At 34.2% G+C, this 7,768-nt stretch overlaps 1 non-coding gene across 1 annotated transcript; it reads right to left on the bottom strand.

Moving 5' to 3' along the window:
• Positions 1–769: 769 nt before the first annotated feature.
• Positions 770–842, bottom strand: TRNAA-AGC. The gene has a single exon. It is a non-coding gene; the product is annotated as a tRNA-Ala (tRNA).
• Between the last annotated feature and the right edge of the window lie 6,926 nt (positions 843–7,768).

Here is a 7,768-nt window from a genome sequence, read left to right as displayed (position 1 = left end):
GAAAATACACGTACGAAATGTTTATACTATTGGTAGTACATTAGTCTCGGTTGTTTGACTAAAACAATGCAACCATTGTCCAAACGAAAGAATTTGATTCGAAGCTATCTCCTAATAGAGGGAGGCTCAATTAGACTTTGTTTTAAGATTTGACCCTATCAATTTGAATAGCGTAACTATCTATAAAAGTGTTCGTGGAGAAGATTTGCCTTAAAATCTAGTTCCAATTAAGGATGTCAATGATGAAGAGAGGTTTGCAATTGTGAAGAAGTTCCGTCATATGCATGGGACGCTACGGCCATCCAATAAGCTCTTGTAGTATTATCTCTTTTAAGGAATTCATTATCTCTTTTAAGGAATTCATCAAATTCCCTTTACAATAAGTCCTCTCTCTATGTGTTTGTGGGACATTACCTATAAGTGGGATGGCAATTCATTATCTCTTTTAAGGAATTCATCAAATTCCCTTCATCAAATTCCCTTTACAATAAGTCCTCTCTCTATGTGTTTGTGGGACATTACCTATAAGTGGGACATTACCTATAAGTACCTATAAGTGGGACATTACCTATAAGTACCTATAAGTGGGACATTACCTATAAGTTCTCTCTCTGGGACATTACTCAAGCGAATTCCCTTTACAATAAGTCCTCTCTCTATGTACTCGATATAATAATCCTTATATAAGTATCTTTTCTTTTTCTCTCGTACCCACCTTATACATAACACGTTAAATTAATTCATACTTAAAAAAATAATTTCTCCCTTTTGGAGATGCGGGGTATTGATCCCCGTACCTCTCGCATGCTAAGCGAGCGCTCTACCATCTGAGCTACATCCCCACAATTTTTGCATCACAAAATCCTAAATTTTCCGTCATCAATAATAGTGAAAATGAAGAAATATTGCTACCCAACATGTCATGAATAGGGAAAAATTGAAAAGAAATAATATATTAGATAGTCTTATTTTTGGAGATGCAAGGTATCGATCCCTGTAGCTTTCGCATGCAAAGCGAGCACCCTGCCATCTAGGCTACATCCCAGTGATTGTTACACCATAAAACCCTAAATGTCCCATCATTAATAATAGTGAAAATAAAAACATATCAAAATATTAATAACAAATAGTTTGGTTTGGTGATCCGGGGCATCAATAATTGTGAAAATGAAAAAAATATAATAACAAATTAAATACTTTCTTTTGGAGAGGCGGGTTATCAATCCCCGTACAACTCGCATGCAAAGCGAGCGCTCTACCATCTAAAGCTATATCTCTACAATTTTTACGTCACGAAACCCTAAACGTCTCGTCATGAATAATAGTGAAAATGAAAAAATATCGCTACTCATTATGTCATAAATAAGGAAATATTGAATAGAAATAAAATTGTAATAACGAATAGTTTCTTTTGGAGATGCGAGGTATCGATCCCCGTATCTCTCGCATCACAATTTTACATCAAAAAACTCTAAACTTCTCATCATCAATGATATTGAAAATGAAAAACTATCCCCGCTCATTATGTCGTAAATAAGGAAAAATTTAAAAGAACTAATATACTTAGTAATCGTTTCCTTTGTTGATGCATGGTACCGATCCCAGTACTTATCACATGGGATGCAAACGCTCAACCATCTGAGCTATATCCTCAAGATTCTTACATCATAAAATCCTAAACATCTCGTCATCAACAATAGTGAAAATAAAAAATAATGCTATTCATTATGTCATAAATAAGGAAAAATTGAATAGGAATAAAATAGTAATAACGAAACTCTTTTGGAGCTATGGGGTATCGATCCAATCCCCGTACCAATTGCATGCTAAGCAAGAAATCTACCATCTAAGCTACATTCCCACAATACTTATATCAGAAAACCCTAAATGTCCTGTCATCAAGTGAAAATGAAAAAATATCTCCGCTAATTATGTTATAAATAAGGAAAGGTTGAATAGAAGTAAAATATTAATAACAAATAATTTCTTTTTGAGATGCAGGATATCCCCTTATCTCTCGCATGCTAAATGAGATCTACCATCTAAGCTACATCCCCAAAATTCTTATGTCACAAAGTCCTAAACATCTCGTCATCAGTAATAGTGAAAATGAAAAACTATCCCGGCTCATTATGTCCTAAATTAGAAAAAATTGAAAAAAATAATATATTTAGTAATCGATTCAATCGGAGATGCAAGGTATTGATCCCCGTACTTTCCACATGGGAAATGAACGCTCTACCATTTGAACTACATCCCTACAATTCTTACATCAAAAAACCCTAAACGTCCCTTCATCAATAATTGTGAAAATGAAAAAGTATCTCTGCATATTATGTCATAAATAAGGAAATATTGAATAGAAATAAAATATTAATAATAAATAGTTTCTTTTGGAGATGCGAGGTATCGATCCTCGTACTTCTCGTATGCTAAACCGTACCTCTCGCATCCTAAGTGAAGCTACATCCCCACAATTCTTGCATCACAAAACCCTAAATTTTCCATCATCAATAATAGTGAAAATAAAGAAATATCGCTACTCAACCTTCATGAATAAGGAAAAATTGAAAATAAATAATTTTGAATAATATATTTAATAACATAGTTTTATTTTGGAGATGCGTGGTATCTATCCCCGTACCTCTCGCATGCAAAGCAAGCGGTCTACCATTTGAGCTACATCCCCACGATTCTTATGTTACAAAATCCTAAATGTCTCGTCATCAATAATAGTGACATGAAAAACTATCTCTACTCATTATGTCGTAAATAAGAAAAAATTGAAAAGAAATAATATATTTAGTGATCGATTCATTTGGAGATGCAAGGTATCAACCCCGTACTTTCCACATTGGAAGTGAGCGCTCTACCATCTGAGCTACATCCCCACGATTCTTACATTAAAAAATTCTAAACCTCTCGTCATCAGTAATTGTGAATGGAAAATATCTTCGCTCTTTATTTCATAAATAAGGAAAGATGTAATAGAAATATAATATTAATAACATAGTTTACATATGTGTCACTTGTGTTATTTTAATGTATTTATTTACTTGGTAAATGTCTTTCATACCACTAGACCAAATGCCCTTGTTATACCACTTGAAACGTATGTATGAAGCCTTGGGATGGGATGTTAAGAAAGACTATGAGTATTAAGAGCATGGTGATAAGTATAAAATGTCGAATATGAAGTCCTTAGATAAGAAGAGATCATACCACTAAACACCATGCCTTTTCTTGAACACCCAATATTTTTAGCTTCTACTCAAATATATTTTTCTCTTAGTAGTTGGAGGGCTATAAAATGAAAAAGTTGAATTGTTATAATATACCAGGGTTATCAAATAAACCAACAACCCAACAAAAGAAACAAACTAATCAATTTTGGTTGGATTGATTCGGTTCAGTTCATCAGTTTGTTTGATTTAATTTTTCTATTTTGCCTCGTATGACAAGAAAATAAAGTTGTATTGAATGCACCTTAATTTCATTTATGACAAACTCATATGAAACATAATTGCATTAATAGTACTCGAGTTGGAGTCTATAAGCATTTCATGAACTTCAGTGCAATTCATGCTTCATTAAAGATGAGATGAACTTTAGTTATGTAGGGGAACTTTAAATTGCTTCATGTGGAGCTTCAATAACTATATGCTAGTTACAATCTTTAGGATTGACTAATTGGACAGGAATTCATGGATTTAGGGAAATTTTTATGTAATTATCAACTACAACTTATGTTTTCAAATTTTTAGGACATAATTTAGGTAGTTGTTTTTATGAGTCGTAAACTTGTTTCTTTGCATAATATGGATTTAGTTGAACTATTATTATCGATAAGATGGAGAAAGAAATTGTCTTTGAATTGACTAATAGACCTAGGTTCATCGTTGTTGTCTTTTAACTTGTGATTTTGCAAAAAGCTTAACTGATATGAACTGTCATGTCACAAGAACTTTTAAATCAAGAATATACCCTACACATCATTCAAGATGGCAATAAAATGGAGTTAAATTGAACGCACTTTACTTTCATGTTTGGCGTGTTCAAGATAAAACATAATTGTATTATTGATATTGAGTCTGGAGTCTATAAGAATTTAATGATCTTAAGAGAAATTCCTGTTTTATTAGAGGATACCAACTTTATTTAAGGTACTAGGAGTTCAAGAATCTCCATTTGAATTTGGTTAAGGAACAGTAAGATTTGAAAGTTTTGAATTCTAAACCAAATTTGTACCTAATTATTTCTTTTTATGACTAATTATAAATTAAAAGAAAAATATTTTATTAAGGATAGATTTATCTCTAAAACTTTGATGACGAAACCATGTTTAGACTAGTAGTTTAAAGTCAGGAGATGCGGTCATAGGTGTGATTATTTTTTATGGGTTCGTAATAGAACTTACCATTGAGATGAAGGAGCCTTCAAAGGTTGTGAACTCACAGATGGGGTTGTTATGTAGTGTTAGTCTGTCTTTGTGTTGTAGTATTTTTGTATTTTATTTTATTTTATTTTAATTTTTTATTATTATTTTTTAATTGTATCCCAAACAAATTTGTTTTTCTGTTTGGATAAATTTGAACAACACCGTCTTATAATTTAATTTAATTTTATATTTAATGTTGTGTTAGTTTTCTCAATCTCATTTTAATTTTACAACATTTTCTTATTTTATATTAATTTACTTTTATTTTTATTTGTTTTCACTCTCAATTTTAGTTTCTATTTGAGTTTAACCCTTGAAATTTGGGTTGTGACACATTGGTACCAGAGCAGCCAGATTTTAAATTATATAGATTTTTTCTTAAGATAATGAGCCGTATATCTCTATGACTCAGCTTGATGTCACGTCTCTCCGCGACCAAGTAAGTAGTCTAACCCTATTTTGTAGTATATGATATGTTGTAAAACTTGTATGAATTTATTGTATGTTTTGATTTTCGTGGTAGTTATAAAATGTCCCTGGACGTTAAAGAGTGAACGTTAACTATATAAGACAATAGTGGATCAACGTTATAGTGTCTAGATATGGTGAGGAGGAAAAGAGTGGTCATGAGATATCTTACTAGCCATAGGAAAACAGAGAGTTGCCGTTGCACAGTGTGAGACATCTATCCATGAAATTTTGGTACTACAAATGAAGAAACTGGAGATGGTCCCCAAACGGGACCATTTCGAATCGCAATTTCTTTGGTTCCCTGGCAGCGTCAACCAAATTAACCCTACGGCGTGACAATCCTTGAGATTCCACTCTACTGTGGTTATGGTATCCAGCTTCACCCTCAAAATGGGTTCTTGAATATCTTTCTCGTATAGATAATCTTCAATCTGCATCTTCTAGAAACTGATATCGAATCCATCAAACTTTTCAATTCCAGTTTTTGAACTTTCCATCTTCACAGATCATGGTGAATCTCTCCTCGCTCTGATACTAGTTATTAGAATCACACAACAGCGCACACACTTGATCTAAATGAACACAAAGAACATGATAGAGAAAATGTAAGAAGAAATATTGACCAATGGTTTTGTATTAATGACTTTAGGTATGCAAAGAGAGGATATGGAGAATGAGAAATGTACATTTAGGAAGCACTGACTAATGGGTATACATATTATTTCAGTTTATTATATATAGCTTCACTATATGTAACCGCCTACTATATATAATTATTTAGTATATATTTCTCTATCAGATTTTTACTATATATCTTCAGCCTTCATATCCAACATTCTAGAGCCCAAATAGTCAGGGATTGACATCCTGCTAGAACACAAAGTCATTTACATGTCCTTAGCAAAATGTCTAGTAGTAACGGAGTTTAACCCAACGATCATTCAGACAAACATCCATCAACCAAGAGGGGAGAAAATGATTACGATAGTACAGTTTAGAAAGAATCTTAGCCATGATGAATTTACACTTGCTGCCATTGTTGTATTTACCTTAACAAAAACTTTATTGCCACTACATGAACACCATCACCTAAAACAAGAAGGTGAGATATTGGGTTTAACCCCACCAAGAGATTTAAATCACAAGATTAGTTTTATGTCACCTACCACAAATAGATGTCATACAGCTCAGCTTGAGCTAGTTGAATTCTACAAATAGCAAAATGGCATGTTCACAGTCGGGTTTATTTGACCTGCAAAGGCTCGTGTAAGTGATCACTCAAATGCTTGGCAAAGAAACGAAGCCAACACCTCTACTAAAGAAGGGAGACAAAAACAAACCACTAAAGCAACACATGTTCAAGCAGAAATACCATCCAGACGGATGAAGAGAAGGGTTGACCACGATAATTTCAAAGCAAATAGAGAGTTATGATAAGTTAAGGTCAGATCAACTTTGAGTTCAAAGCAACAAGAACCAAAGACTGGTTCGAAAATTCTATGGACTAGTCAAAAGTTGTCCACAAGATTAGGAAGACATCATACAGGATCCAATTGCTCCTATGGATACAGACTAACCCTGTTGTCCATGTCAGTAACTTGAAACGTTATTATTCCGACCAAGAAAACATCAAGTAAAAGCAGGTGGTATGATGTCATGCAAAGAAGAAATTGTTTCATGCGAAGAAAGTAGGAAAGATACCAACAGAGAAGACTTGAAGAGTTAACAAACCGAGAAGTGATTTTCAACAGCTCCTAGTAGGTTGGAAAAGACTCCTCAATACTGAGATCAACTAGAAGCGCGTCGCGAGACCTAAAGTCAGCCTCATCCTACAACGTTGAGTTTATGAAGAGCCGGTTGATAGAGATATTGACAAATTGTATAAGGGCAGATGTCGCGGTCATGATTGGCCAAGGCGTGTTGCCTGTGGCTGCATGTTAGATGTCTCAGCTATTCTTGTAAACGATTTGGGGTTCATGGTGGCATGCTCATTCCAAACCCCTTTTACTTGCTTTCATCTTAGATAGGCCTTTACTATTATTGTTGTGCCAATACGGGGTGTATGATTAGTCCTCAAAATCTTATCTACACCCATCAGGACTAAAATGTCCCAAAATGTACTATAGGAGAACGTGACCAATTGTTGTTTCTTCACTTCTAGCTTATAACATTGCTTTATTTGAAATTGTTTTTAACGTATTTCCTCACTCACGTTTTTTAAAATATTTCTTCTAAACGTGATTCGAGCATACACTGCTATGTTCGTTCAATCTTAATTTTGCATGGTTGACTTGTTCATTGGATTAGAACAATTGTCACATAATCATTGTCTCACTACTACAAGAGTGCGATTGTGACACTTGTCTTCCGTTCAGTTGTGGGCCACATCTTGTGACTAGTTACATGAGTTTGGCCTGGAGAATACGTGTAGGTTGAAAAAGAAATGGTTGGATGCGGACTTCGAATAAGGGCTGGGCCATGGAAGGTTTGTTTTTTTTACCACATATGGACTTTGGGCTAGTGAGTCTTAAATTTGGGTTCGTTTGAAAATTTTTGGTTCGTTTTTTAGTTCAAACGAACCCAAATTAAACCTACTAGTTCCTTCTTCCTTGCACGACTCACTCCTATTCTCTATTCTGCCTCTTCTTGCTCTCTGAAACTTCTTTAAAGGCTATTGTTCACCGATTATTTGGGAGCATCTTCCTTAAAAGGATTGTGACCACAGATGATCTATGTAGAAAATTTGTACCCTCTTTTCTAAAAGCTTTAGCGAACAACATACCTAAAACAGATCACTGAACAGACTGCGCTACACCTCTTCTCACCCCCCGGAGCATATGGATCCACCCAATCGATGAA

The sequence above is a fragment of the Cucurbita moschata genome, unplaced genomic scaffold (assembly GCF_002738365.1).
Source record: "Cucurbita moschata cultivar Rifu unplaced genomic scaffold, Cmos_1.0 Cmo_Scf00084, whole genome shotgun sequence".
NCBI lineage: Eukaryota > Viridiplantae > Streptophyta > Magnoliopsida > Cucurbitales > Cucurbitaceae > Cucurbita > Cucurbita moschata.
Note: the sequence above shows the minus strand (reverse complement) of the source record. Positions and strands in the feature narration are given on the sequence as shown.